We start from the raw sequence: 15,678 nt of genomic DNA, 5'->3' as shown, positions 1-15,678 counted from the left end.
ACATTCTGATCAATAACACTGAAATTCAACAAACAAATCTTCATTTGGTGCTTCAAATATGTTGTTCAAATATTTCTAGAAATCTTCCATCTGTTAGACCATGTTAGACCTACTTTTCCCCCTACTTTTCTTGCTAGAGCTACTGATAATTTCTCATGGTGATCTGTAAACCCAGCTCCAGAGCTCAAACATATTATCAGAGATGTAAGGTTGGCTCCTTTGGGGAAGTTGGATCTCATATTAGTCTTGTTACTTGAGATCTGGTAATTGATGGTACCAATTGCATCATTTGGGTGCAATTCTTAGAACCTGACTTCTTTCGCTTCAGATGTTTTTACCTAGTATTACACTCGCTTACACTTGGACTAGAGTGTATATAGAGTCCATGCTAAAAACATGAGTGACCTTGATTCACTCACCTTCCTTGAGGACCATTTATTTCACATGTGTAATCATATTAGCCATCAAGGACACTATCCCCTATAACTACCAGTGGGTTTTTGCCAATTTTTGATGCTATTGATTCACTATCTCTAGTTTTTCCCAACTCCCAAAGTCTATGTTTTATACCACATAGCCTCGCTATCCCTTTCATTTGAGAAAGAAAATGCTTCTCTGATACTTGAGTTGAGCTCAGCCTTGCTTAATGATCTACAAGAACCAGAAATCTTTGAAACCCCTCCCATCAAGGAGTTGGGACTATTCCACTCCCACCAACCTAGAAGCTCAGACAGCCTTAGTGATGAGCTTATAGCTAATAGATTATTTATAAGACACAAGGGGTAGCTAATGCCATATTAGTAGAAGTCATCCAGTTTCTGCCTGGTTTTTGAAACATTTGTTTGAGGAGCTGTGAGTTGTCATGTGAGAAGTCTTTTATTACTTACTACTTTGAGGCTGGAAAGGCCATCCTTAGACATTTTATTCAACAGTCTTGGCTGAGTCTGTTCCAGAATTATTCCAAGCCATACCAGAAATATGAAAGAATAGATTATCTTAGAAACCAACCCAGCTATTTAAGTTATTGTGCCATCCCAAATGAGCACTAGCCCTCATACAAAAACAAATATCCATGCTGTTCTCTTTCCAAATGACTCTACAACAGTAATTTGCAGGGTCAGCAACAATTATATAAATAAATTTTGGTACTTGATTCACAGCAGTAGATAACCAGGAAAACCATGTGATTGCCTTGGCTTATAGATATGGATAGAGGTGAATGTGTACCATGTGTAGTTCTAAATCTTAAGTGGTTTTACTCAACTCATCTTATTTTTCTTGTGCTACTGTCCTTGCTAGAATAGGAACATGCTCTTTCTAGCCTGTTATTACACACAAGGCCTAAAATACACAGAGCAAATCTGCATCTACTGTGCTGTGAGAAGCCAGCCCAGCTGATTGCAAAACTTGAAGCACAAATGACCAATCAGGTCTAGACTATATTAGCAAACCACTAGTCAACTAAAACATTCACAGGTGAGAGTACACAGAAAGAGCAGAAAAATATACCCCCAAATTCTTGCTGCCATTAAAGATAATGGATGGATTGAGGGTGTCTCATTATATAGTTGAGTTTTGCCATATCCCTTTGCATTTTGTACTTTCTGAATTTTGGAGATCTCCATCTCAGGGATGAAATCCAGGCCTGTCTGATATTTCACATGTACTATCATCCTACCCAGGCTTTGCTAGAGTTGATTTAAATTGTGAAACAGAATCCATGTCTATGGAGCAATGATTTGGGTCACCAGGATAAATAAGAGGATAAACATTCTTTCATAGATCCCTCTGTGGTACTTCTAGCGTCCTCTTTCATACCCTTGACTTTAAACAAATTATTCCTCACTGATTCAAGCACTCTTTCCTACAATACATCACAATGCTTCCCTCAAAAAGCAAAGGCTATCTTTCTCCCAGTGAGACCTTCTTTTCAAACCAATAACTGCAAAAGTGCATTTTGTGGCTCACTTGCTCTCACTTGTTCTCTCTCTCTCTTGCTTTCATGATTGGGGCATTTCAGGATTATTTTCTTTGCCATCTGTTCCTCAGAAAATGATGGAGGCTACAAAGTTCATAGTTGTATAGACATGTGGGCTGATGGCATCAGTATTTCTTGCTTGCATACAGCCCCCCAAAGCTTGAAATCACATTTGCTCCTAAATTCCAATTGCAAAAGCCAGATGGAGAACTGAAATACAATGGAGCAAGATGTTTAATGCCATTTCAAATGTTTAATGACTTGCCATTGGTAGATAAAGGATTAGGAAATTAAGGAAAGGTACAGCAGTCAGGAAATATAGGGACATTAGGCCCTGTAAAATAAAGTTTTATAAATGCCTAAGGGTCTGAAAGAAATATTTTTCAGCATTATAAAATAGAAGTTCGAGGAAGGGTCTTTGAGAATAGCTTTATATTTTATAGATTCAAGTTTCAAATGCTGCATAAACCTTTGGTTCAATTAAGCAGCACCACTAGGGCCTGATCTAAAATAGACATCATCTGACTTTTTCTTAATTGCATTGATAAGTAAGTGGTGGAAAGAAAAAAAGAAAGGAGAAGAGACAGTAGGAAGAAGAAAGAAGAGGTCAGCAGAGAATGAAACAGAAACAGAGTGTTGTTCATCAAAGAAAAAAAATTTGTTAAGGATACCCCTTTGTCCCTCTCCTGGCAAGAAGAAAGATTGGAACCTATGAATAAGACATTTTGCTGGTCCACTGAGTATCTCATTTTATTTTCCAAGAATTAGCTAAAAATGAGGATGGTTATCTTAATTTATAATGAGTGCAAAAGACTGGAAAACACAAACTATTTTTCTAGGATGTTATTTATAAACTCGATCACCCTAATGTCAAGTTTTTTTAAAAAAATTATCCCATACAGCTCCAGGACAGGGATACATAAAATGAGGGTTTGCATGAAGAAACCAGAAGGGAAGTGTGTTAAAATCATAAGTTTGCAGGTCAATAAAATCAGACTTCGAGACTTTGCTTCACCATTTATTTGCTGGTTCACCTTGAGCAATTTATTCATCACTCTGAGCATCAATTTTCCCATCTCTCAAATGAAGATTATTATGAGAATTGAAGGCTGTAATTTTGTTACAGCAACTGGCGTGTTTAAACACTTATTTAGATAGATAGATATTTAGGTAACTTTAGATGTTATACAGGATAAAAATGAAAAGGAGGAGGAATGAAGTTAGCCCAGAAACAGACAAAATTAAACATTCAAAGACACACACACATGCACACACACACACACATACACATAAAAAAGCATATACACTTATTTTTAAAAAGGCAAAATGAGAAGTAACAAAAATACTTTTAAAAACATTTGTGATAGAAGCACTGGCATTTCCTAAGCTCCTACCTGTGGTGATGAAGCTAGCGGTTGTGGCAGTTATACAAAGCTTTGATTGTTCTATAATTCTATAATTGTTCTATAAATTCCAAAGCTTGTTATGCCACAGCTATGAAACTTTGGGCACAGTAGTTAATGGAGGCTTTATGCTTGCCTGCGTGGTGCCAGGCTGCCACCGTCTTAGAGAATAACATTTAAAAAGAAATGAGCTTCATGCAATAGGGTTTTTCATACAATGAAATTTTATTTATGCAAAATGCAAGAGTGTTTAAGACCTCAGTCACTTGAGAGTATGGTCAACTGGGATTCCATTACATGGCATTTCTTTATAATATGTGCACCTGTGATTCATACGTTTGAGATTTCTTTGTATTTAGTAAAGAGTCTGGGAGATAAGAGGCTTCAAATAAATAATTTGAGAATTATTCTTCTTCTCATCATATTCCTTCAAGATTTAATGCCGGCATGGGCTACATAACTCAGGATAATACAAAGATAAATACAACAAGACTAGGAACATGTATTCAATTTCAGTCTCTCTACTTCTAAACACTCAGATGAAGAAATCTAAATGTCCATCTCTTCTGAGGCTTACCCCCTCACAGGTGTAGGTGTAGGGAGTGATTTATTCTCTATGCTACATGAGCCAATCCAAATAACCTCCTCTGATTGATTGCTCTCGGGTGAAGCCAGTCTTCTTAGTTGCCAATACCAACGAGGTCACTTATTGGCTGACAACCTTGAGAAAGTTATCCTTTTTTGCTCATGTTTCCTCGTCTATCCCCGAGTCAGAATAGTGCCAGGTGTAGAGTGACTACCTCCTAAAATGGTTTTGAGGATTAAGTAAGTCATTAAATCATATGGAACGACATCGACATGAAGTAAAATACCTAATTTATATGTTAGATGCTATTGGCCATATTCTAAAGAAACATACAAAGGCACCCAAGAATTTTCACGGAAGGAAGGTGAAGGAAGGGGTTACATGATTTTCAGTTTAATAAAACTGCCATCTGAAGAGGTATTTGCTTAGAGGACATTGCTTGGACAGCCCCAACATATGATTATGGCACAGGACAAGTAGCAGCAAGAACTGCCTTTCACTAGATAGAGGAGTTACACCATTGCATGAAGGGGAGACCCAGAATGGAATCCTATGGAGTGTAAGTATGAGAAGAAAAAAAAAATCTCATGAAAATAAAGAACATCAAATCCTGCTATTTCCAATTGTTCTAGCTCCTGAATCCAAAATGAGAAGGTCAGTTGAGTTCTCTGTGGGAATTCGTTTCACATTAAGTCTGAACACAAATTCCTCACTGGTTGATGGAAACCTTGCAAGAATATAGGTAGTAGGTATGGATGGGAGAACTGTGTGTGGATGGGGTGGTGGGGTCAGGGGTCATCCTAAGGAAATCCTGTAGCACCTCTGACCAATAAAACTTGCTGTGATAATATCAATTTTTTCCACCTGCACTCTTTAATAAAGTAGTCACTAGCCACATTTGGCTGTCCAGCCTGTGAAATGCAGGTTGAACAATGAAATAGTAAAGCTTTTCAACCATTCTTATACTTAAAAAGTAGCTGTCACATCTCAGGAATGGTGTCGAACAAGAGTCAATTGTCTAAGTTTTAGAAGTGGCATGTTCTCTTCCCTTTGAGTAATTTTCTTTCTAAACCTCCTGGTCTGCACAACTTCACAGGAAAAAAAGATAAGTGCCCATTTTATTTTAGCTCCTCTTATTCTTGGCCCCAAATCCTAATATATGCAGAATAAGATCATGTTCTATTCCCAAAGTGATTTAAGTTGAACATCCATTCCAAGCTACAATATGTATTGTTGGGATTCATCCACTTCTCCTATAACTCATGGACTTTTCTTTCTTTCCATGATTGATAAAAGCTAAATTATATTGAATCTTCCTATATGCCATGCACTATTCTAAGTGCTGTTCAAAATAAGTCCATGTAATCCTTAATATCAATCATAAGGAATAGCTATTATGACTGATCCCTCTCTACAAAGGAAATAATTTTAGTCACATAGAGCATTTGAATAGTTTTTCCTAAGTCAGATGTCTTTTAACAATACCACCTAGATTCATGAGGCAACACCCATATTCCTAACCACTAAAGCCAAATGACTAATTTAGTGTTACTTACATGAGTTGGGGGTTTCTGCTAATATATAAAGAAGCATTTAGCCCTGTTATATTGAGACAAGTTTTGCTAGCTATTCAGCCTTTTATAGGTACATTTCCAATAACTAGAATTCTAAGAATTAATTTTTCATAAATTTTACTTTTATACATTTATGAACTTCTCATTTCTTTTAGCTGAAAGGTACTATTTAAATATCTGCTGTCTACTTTAATTTTTTGGTATTATTGTAAGCATCATAGCAAACATGTACTACACACTTTCTATATATTGCATCCTACTCACAATTTATAAGTATTATACCATTTAATGCAATCACAACCTCAGTTTTTGAGTACTATCTTCATTCCCAACTTACAAATGAGGAAAGTGAACAAGTCACAGAAGCAGGGAGTTAACCTGAGTCTGCCTTGCTTTACTAACTGTCCTGATGAGCCACACACTAGAGCCCTGCTTGTCATCATGCCTGTGGACAAAGCTGATCTTTCTACCCAATCATGGTTGTCAACCTGCAAATCGGCAATTTCCTGTTTAGGTCCCAAGAAATATGCCATCTCTTAACAACATATAACTTTCTCTCCTGCCTCAACACACACTTACTGCATTTACCTCTAGGCAGGTAAGAAACATGCATTTAAATCTCCCTCTGACGAATGATTCATGGAGCAACACTGATTCCTCACTTTAGTTGTGCTCTTCACATAAAGTGCTTCAGTTAAAGTGGTGAGCAAAGGAAACAGCATTGGAATATGGACTGGCACTGAATAAAGAGAAAAAAATGAGGAAGAGAAATAGTCTTTGCCAGTGATGGAAATTGCAAATCCTAAATAGGAATTTAAACTAGCTTTTACCTCCGAGTGAACAAATGCACAACTTTTAACAGTCTACCTTTACATCTTAAATCTTAGAAGCTTGGTATCATTAAGTGACTCAGTGCAATAGTCCTTCAGGAGAAATTATACCCCATCTAAGAAGTAGTGACAAATACTAGATATAGTACTCTCTGTCTAGTCAAACCACTGCCTTGGAAAGCATTAACATTGCCTGCTTTGATTCACGTTGTGTTTCTCTGCCTCACACACCAGTAGGCTGTTTATCTTATTCAATGGCAGCTCAATATCAGACTGAGCTATAAAGAATTTATTCTATACTCCTTCCCTAAATTATTTTCTGATCCAAATGTTAAATCCTTGTTTTATTTAATTTCGGGTCTCTTTTATTGTCTTATTGTTCATTTCTGTCGTCTGATCAGTTCTTTATTTTTCTCCACACTTTGAGGATGGGGAGAATTTCCCTGATAACATCCAATAGAAAACTAGTCTTCTATACTAATTTCCAAGATGGAAATATCTTTATAACCAACCTCTAGATTCCTATAAAATTTTAATTCCTCCATAGCAAGTCCATATCCTCTTCTGGAAGAAACTGTCTGACTAACAACAGTTTCTGTCCTTCTGGAAGAAACTGATTCCCATCATAGAGAGAAAGTGTTAAGATGCTTGCTTTCCAAACCTTGTCTGTAGCTCAGAACTATCAAGCATCAGGTTTATGGCCAATGAGATAAACAAAAAGAAAAAGTTTACTTAAATTATTTTGTGAGAATAATTTCCCTCCCTGAGAGATGCCCCTAAGAATTATCAGACTTTCTTCCATTCTATCATTGGAAGTGATGGGCATGGGATCTGAGATTCTGTGACATCCATCTTGTCACCAGGAATTATAAGTCTGGGAACGAAAACCAATATGCAGAGCATAATAGGACCAAAGAGAAAAGCCATTTTAGGCTTTCTCAGGTTTTAAGACATTTCTTTTCTTTTCAATCTAAAACACCGTAACTGATCTCTGTTCCAGTTGTTACAACTACAGCAGAAAGATGACAGTAAAAAACCTCTGTTCTTGGGAAGTTTCAGAAACACGATCCCTCACAGAAAACGGGGGATCAATAATTCTTCATTTATTGATTGAATCATCACTAACCTTTGATCATGACCATTTTGGCTTTGACCTCCAAGGATGGAACAGGAACAGGAAAGGAAACAGTAATGATTAGCTCTTCGACCTTGACTTTGTTGGTGATCAGTTTTACATCTGAAAATGAAAGTGTAGGACCGGAGAGCTCCTCACAGTTTCTAAAATTCTATCCTTTTCATAGGTGGCTTTGGAAATATTGAAAAACTTGAAAAACGGGCTTTACTAAATTTAGTCTAGGTATAACGATGCAGCCACCAGGATTCCTCATCCGACTTACAGTGAAGTTTTCACTCTCCGAAAGTATAAGAAAGGTTAAATTTAGAAATGAATGATGATAATGGAATTACAAGCCAGCACACATTTAAAAATAGCATCAAAAGAATTAAAGGAGCATTCCGCTTCCTAAACACGATTTTATTTCTGGGCTACTGGGACAAAACCACAGGCAAGATTCAGAGTGAATGGAACTGAAGGGAAAGGGGGAGAGAATAAAAGTAAAGGACTTCCAGGAATTGACACGAAGACAAACTCAAAGAGGGCTTCCTGGATTGGCTCCATCAATAACTCAAAATTGATTCCTTAAGATGCTGAGTTCTAGGTCTCACCTCCAGGTGTATGCAAATGAATTGCAAAGCAAAACTTAAAAGTTTGTATTTTAAGGAGTGCACCTGAGTAAGTCTCCACTTAGGTGAATTTTGGGAACCACTGCTCAAAATGTTCTCTGTCATAGTGTCAGCCACTAGCCACACATGGACATTTAAATTTAATCACTTACAAATTTTCAGGTAAAAATTCAAAACTTCAGTTCCTTTGTTGCACTACTCTTCTTTCAAGTGCTCCATAGTCACATGTGATAGCAATTACCATGTGAGAAGGCAGAGACAGACATTTACATCCTTACAGTGAGTTCTGTTAGGAATGACAACATGTGCTGTGTTCATTAGCTATATTACCAATCTGTCAGTGTCCCTCCCTCCACCCTTCTCCATGTTCTATCCTTTTTCCCTATAAAATCATTTTACCTGTTTCTTTTTTAAAAAAGTCTGTAGTGAAGCCATTCTATTTCTTTTACTTAAAAAATTAAATAAGCCGGGTGTAGTGGCACATAACTGTAATCCCAGCGGCTCTGGAGGCTGAGATAGAAGGATCCTGAGTTTAAAACCAGCCTCAGCAAAAGTGAGGTGCTAAGCAACTCAGTAAGATCCTGTCTCTAAAATAAAAGAGTACAAAATAGGGATTGGGACGTGGCTCAGTGGTCAAGTGCTCCTGAGTTCAATCCATAGTAAAAAAAAAAAAAAGTAAATAAATAAATAGATAAATAGAGATAGATAGAATGTTTTCTGTCATTATTGAAGTCCCAAAAGCATTATATTTATCACTCTATACTCAGTATTTATTCAAATTTTCAGAATTCACATGAAACTCATTTTAGCAATTGCATTTTACTGAGTCTGAATCAGAGTCATTCATTCATTCATTTAATCAAGAAATATTAATGGATTGCTGCTAGGGTTTACATATGAGGGGTTCCCCAAAAGTTCCTGCATTAATACAGGAATGTTTGGAGGTGAAATGATAGGATTGTGAGACTGAATGGACTAATCATTCCATCCTAGTTTGAAAGGACTGGGTGGTAACTGTAGGAAGGGAGAGTGTGGCTGGAGGCAGTGAGTCACTGGGGGCTTTGCCTGGAAAAGTGAATCTGCCCTGTAGCCCCTTAACAACTTCCCTCTCTCTGCTTTGTGGCTTCCATGTGTGAGCAGGTTTCTACCACGGCCCTCCACCACAATGGTTTGTCTCACCTTGGTTCTAGAGCAATGAAGTTGGCTCATTATGAACTAAATGTCTGAATCCCTAAGCCAAAACAAAGTTTCCTTCCCCTAAGTTACTTCCATCACTTTGGTCATAGCCATGAAAGTTGACTAATAAAATTGCCTATGAAAACTGGGTGTCGGGAGTGCAGCACTGTATATAAACACACAGACATACATGCACACAAACTTGTCTCCACCATTATTTTCATTTTTGAGTGCAACAGCAGGTAGTAGACAGACCAATAAGCAAACTGTGTAAAGAATCTATACCAGATGGTGCTACTAAGCAGAATATTTTAGATTCTTTTAGCAGATAATAAATACTGGAGTAGTAAGATAAGACTACCTAGCTAGTAACTGGTATCAAGATTTACATTCAAGATAATTGATCTTGTTATAGAGTTCTTGGTTTCCAAACAACTGTCTGGAAACTTGAAAAGAAATAGAAAAGTCTTACCCCAAATCACCAACATTCCTTTCTTTTAATTAACTCTATGTATTTTTAAAAGGGTCAGAGTCATTTTTGGAACAAAAACAAACAAAAAAAAAACAAAGCATGACTGTGTGAGTACTTGGAAGTATATGGGAATGTGTTTTATAACTTGAGAAAGAAGACAATATACAGCTTAATTGAGAAAAATACTCACAAAAATTTAGGCAGGTTACAAGATAAAAGGAAATATGTTTCTATCTCAATTCTTTCCAACTTACTCTGCCAAAGTAGTAGTTACATATTTTCTTCTGCACTTTTGTACATAGTACATTCTTCTTTGAAGTTCAGACACATAGTTCTGAAGCTCCTTCCTTTAACCTCATTCAATTATATTATTTTATTCTATAGTGTATTTGTATATGCAATGCCAAGTATGGAAAAAATAAAAGGGAATGACTATTTCATTGAAAATGGTCTAAATCTGACTCTGAGGTCCCTTCCCTCCAGGCTAGTGATAATTTTAATATCAATAATTTGTGTGCTTGTGTGTGTGTATGTATGTATGTGTGTATATGTATGTGTATATATATATATATATATATATATATATATATATATACACACACACACACACACAGACACCCCTGCCCCTGATACATACTCAACAAATTTGCAAAGCCAGCTTGCTTAAGCATAGGTCAACATTCAAAGCCATCACTATTACAATACTCACTATTTTATACTTAAAGTCAGAAGCTGAGATAATTAAAGGACACATTTACAAGAGAGGAATCTGCAGAGGCTTAGTGCTTAGTGCCTGTCTTCCTGAAGCACCTGTCTGAGCCATCTGTATGAAGTCTTTGCCACTCTCCTGGGAGCAGTTTCATAAATCAAAGTGTGCATCTCCCCATCTACCAGCAGCTGCCAGAGAACTAACCATACCTGCCTCTGTTCAATCCATTCTTTCTTTCTGACTCAAAGACTAAACTATGTTTTCTTCTTCTCATCCCACACTCCCCAAGAATCTCTCTTCTAACCCTCCAGCTGGGTTATAAGCTCTCCATCTGTGACTTACTCCATGATGTCTTATGGAGTTTCTGCTTCCTTCTTCCATTTTTATGGACACCTGTGATTACATTGGGCTCTTGTAGATGATCTAGAGTAATCTGCTTACTTAGAGTCAATTGAGGGCTGGGGTTGTAGTTCAGTGGCAGAGCATTTGTCTGGCAAGTGTGAGGACTGGGTTCAACCCTTGGCATCACATAAAAATAAATAAATAAAGTCAACTGATTAGTGACCCTAATTCCATCTGCAACCTATTCCTCCTTTGTTATATAGCTAACATATTTCATAGGCTTTAGATATTAGGCCAAGAGCATCTTTAGGGGTCATTTTTCTGCCTACCAAATGTTTCTAATGCCAATAATAATAATAATAATAATAATAATAATAACAACAACAAGAAAAACAACAAGTGAATTGAAATTATCCAGACATTCTGTATTCTAATATTGAAAACCTTATAACTTTGATTTTAAGTTATAACTGAAAAGCACAGAATGCTGTTATTTGCTATGGCTTTACTTCTTTATGGAACAACATATGGATTATTTAAAAGTCAAGATAAACCAGATATAAATGAAGGAGTCAGAAACAATGGACTCCTCCTAGAAATTATCAATGGGACTGATATACGTATTTATATCATGCAGTTATACGTATTTCTTCTTTCCTGTGCATCCCTATTTCAATACTTGTTTTGTTCCAATCTGGAGGATTAGCTTACCCATCTTCAATTTCAGCTATCATTATGCTCAGACTAAAGAGAATATTGATGAGGGAATTGGGAGACCAGCGTTTCAATCTCAGCTGTGGCACTGGGTAACTACAATTCCCTGGTCAATTTACTTGCTGTCTCTGACATTCAGTCTCTTTATATGTAAAAAATCAATGAATTAGACTAAATAATAATAACACAACCAATCATTTATCAAATAGGAATCGTGACAGCAGATGTTGGATTTGGAACATGCATACCATACAATTCAATCCTCGATAATTCTAGAGCTGTTATTGGTGTTTTAGAGATAAAGAAATTGAAGCTCAGGGAAGGCAAGTAGAATTTCCTAAAGTAACTCAGCTTATATATCATGACATTTAATATGCTATCTCATATAATATAAAATATTTTCATGTAATATGTAAAGTAAAATTTTTTCTTATTTAATAAACTCAGTGTCGTCCTGTCATTCAAATGGTGATAATTGTGAATGTTTATAAAACATAAGCTTACATGCAATATATAAGACATGTCTCTGCAATAAAATAATGTAAATATCACAAATTCCAAATGAGATGTTTAAAATTGAGGGTACCAGAAGGCTCAGTTCCTCAAGCTGCTGGGTCCTTGCTACAGGCAGATTTTAGCTCCGATTAAATTAACGCTTGCCCAAACATAGGAACAGAGCCAACCTTAGAATCAATGTCAGTTAAAGCTTTCAGTAATTCCTATTTTCCAGTGTGAAAAACAGTCAAATTCTTTTCATCACTATACAAAGTTAATAGGGACCGTTGGTTCAAACATATCTTACTTTTGAACTACAGCATTTAGAAAATATAGCTAAAGGAAGAACAAAAGACATCTGAAGGAAACCATTTTTGCACATCTATGTTACAAGTTGTTGGTTCAAACGAAAGCACTAGAAGGTCAACTGAGCAGTATGAGTTCAAATAGCATTTTTTGTTTTGCAAGCTTGCCTGATTCTCCCATATCCAGCACCCTAGAGCTGGATTAGAGGCATCTCCATCTGTGACTTACATAATAATGAAAGCCAAGAGTTACAAAGTATCCCAGGTACCAGACACCATACTAAGGGGGTTATAATAATGATCTGATTTTTCTTAACAATTTTATAAAGTGTGTACTATTATTAATATAAATTTGTAATTGAAGTGACGAGGTGCACAAGAGGTTAAACAATTTGACAGCTCACATTCCATATGGTTTTAGTTTAGTAGAAAAACTTTGTTTCATTGAATGAAAATCCATTGTTTTCTGTCTCTTTCTCCATTACTGTGGGTCATTTGAGCAATGGACCTCCTCTCTCCGTTTTCCTCCTTATTTCCTTTTCCTCTGAGCAGCACAGAATATTTCCCTTAGAAGATGATAAACAAGCTATTTTAAAATTAATAAATCATACTACATGGAAATAGGGACTTCATCTAGAGGTTCATCTCTCCATGTTGGTTATCATCCATGATCACCATAATTCCTGCTTAGCAAAATAAAAACCGTAACAGTCCACATTGTATGTTTAACATTTGTTAGCACATGACTCAAAATAGCTAGGAGACAATCACATTTGGATCACTCGGTAGTTTTTCTCAGCCAAATATAGTGAGTCCAAAACCCCATTGGTTAACATCTATCAAATATTTAATTCTCTGTGTGCATTTGAAGTACTGTAGTCAAGGGAATGACTTCTGTTCCCCAATCTGCTTTCAATTTAGCAGGTTCGTAAACCTCTTGGACCTTCTTAGGAGCTGTTGTCCTACTATCAGCCAAAAATCTGGAAAGATGAGATGCTAAGATCTAACATATACTTTAACAATATGTCTGTGAAATATTCTTATAAACAGCTAAAATTCTCGGAGGAGTTTTTAAAGACTACTGATCTAAGTATTGACCTTTCTAAATGGCATCTAAAAATATTCTGAACTCACGATCAATAAAGTTAACTAACTCTCCTCACATGGGCAATATTAGCCTAGAGAAATAATATACATATATAAGGATTGAGAAATCAGAAGAGTGACCCAGAGAAAGCCTGGACAGCTGATGGTAATAGAGTGGAAAGTCCTCAAACCTTAACAAAAATTGCAATTGAGTGATTTCTGTACCAGCTGTCCTGCCTTGTATAGCCAATAAACTATTCAGTTACAATTTTGAATTTTATCCCCCCCCTTTTTTTTAGGTAAGAAGAGGCTATATGGAGGAGAAATGCTAGTATTAACCCCTCAGCACCCAAAACTAAATAAATTCCAAAGTCACCACACTACCTATTAACTTGATTATTGTCATTATCATCATTATTGCAAGAATACTGTAATCACTACCCATTGTGTTAAGAACCTTACATACATTACTTACCTAGTTTCATAACTCCCTAAAACATCTTTATGGTCCATTTGACAGTTGGGATAATAAATGTAACTCAAAAGAGATAAAACAATTTACTCAAAGTCAGTCAATTAATTCACCACATCCTAAATTGTCTCTTTCCCTCTGATTGAATCTGGTATTCATAATATCAGTTGGGGATAATGACTGGCTGAACTCAAACTATGAATCCGCTGCTTCCTAAAACTTCTATCCAGTTTGAGTAAGCAGCCTTACATCTCTGAACTTCAATATATTCACTTATAGTGATAATAATAACAACACAGTTATCAATATATTTATTTGTGAACTTAATATTACAATGCATGTAATTATTATTATCAATAGTTAAAATTTTCCAAGCATAGTAAATAATAAATAAGTAATCATTCACTATTATTATTTCTTTACCTGCATGTTCAATAAAAATGCCTTTATTGGTTCATTCACTCATCTGTACAAACATCAGATGTATATTGAAAATCTAATCTATGCCAAGAACTGAGCACACACTGATAACTGAAACACAAAATGTCACTACCTTGGAGGAAATTTTGATTTCATTAGTAGATTAATACTACCTATAGCAAATTCTAAGAAATTAAACAGGCTTACAGGCAAGAGTGAAAGATGTTAGCCCTTATATGATGAACAGAATCAAGGACACTATCTAAAAATAATACAATGGAATTTTGGATTGATGAGCTTCAGGAACCCTGCTCTTCTGTGAGCCTATTCACTCACATTTTGTTTACATGATATCAAATAATTTTGTTGCATGAACCAATTTAATTCAAAAATTTATCACAATGTTTATGTGGCATTGCATTGACTCAACATGTTACAATTTAATCTTTGCACATATCTCTGTGACATCTCCCCCAACAGGGAAACAAGACAAAATGAAAAACAATTAAAACCATGGTCAATGTGCTTTGCACTACAAAAACAAAATGTTCATTTTTATGTTTCATCTTCCAAATATTGTTCTGTTGTCTCTGCAATAAAGTCAATGTCATAGGCATCTGTCCTTTCCAAATTAGCCATCAGACATGGCTTTACCATGATTACCCTGGCTTTGCTTTTATTTGACATCCAGATTCCACTTGACTGATTATAGATTGTTTGTCACCTACCTGTTATTTAAAAGCACATATTTCTGCTTAGTGAATTTCCCAAGCTACTGTTGATTTCAATCAATTTTATTTAGCTTATTTTTAATTCTCTTCATGCCTAGCCTAGAAAAAAAAATGTGCTGTGTCATTTGAAAACTGATTGTGCTGTGATCATAGCCATGTGGAACATCTGTACTTTCTTTGCCATGTAGGATAGCAAGGGGAACAATATTAGGTAGTAATTCTAATGAGGTGACAACATAATATGTTAAAAAGAGAAAAGAACAAGGGCTCCAAAGATCTAGACACAGCCTGATTACATCATTTCTCAAGTTAAATTACTCAGTGGTTCCTAATGCACTACTAGGTAAAGTCCAACCTCCTCAATATTTATTAGCCTATCATGAAATGGACCAATTCACTGGCTCCCAATGTTGACAAATTTATATCCAATTATATCTCAAACTTTTGTGTTTTCTCATTCTTTTCTCTTTAAATACACATTGCTATTTCTCTCTGGAATTTTCCACTAACCTAGCTCCTTCTTACTCTTCAAGATTTAGTGTAGACTCTACCTCCTTCTTAGTGGCTTATGTCCACCAGAGTTTCTGAATACCTTAGGAAATTTTTGATCCAATAGATGACCATATCTACTAAATAAGTGAT

The sequence above is a fragment of the Urocitellus parryii genome, chromosome 15 (genome assembly GCF_045843805.1).
Source record: "Urocitellus parryii isolate mUroPar1 chromosome 15, mUroPar1.hap1, whole genome shotgun sequence".
In the NCBI taxonomy this organism is placed as follows: Eukaryota; Metazoa; Chordata; class Mammalia; order Rodentia; family Sciuridae; genus Urocitellus; species Urocitellus parryii.
Note: the sequence above shows the minus strand (reverse complement) of the source record.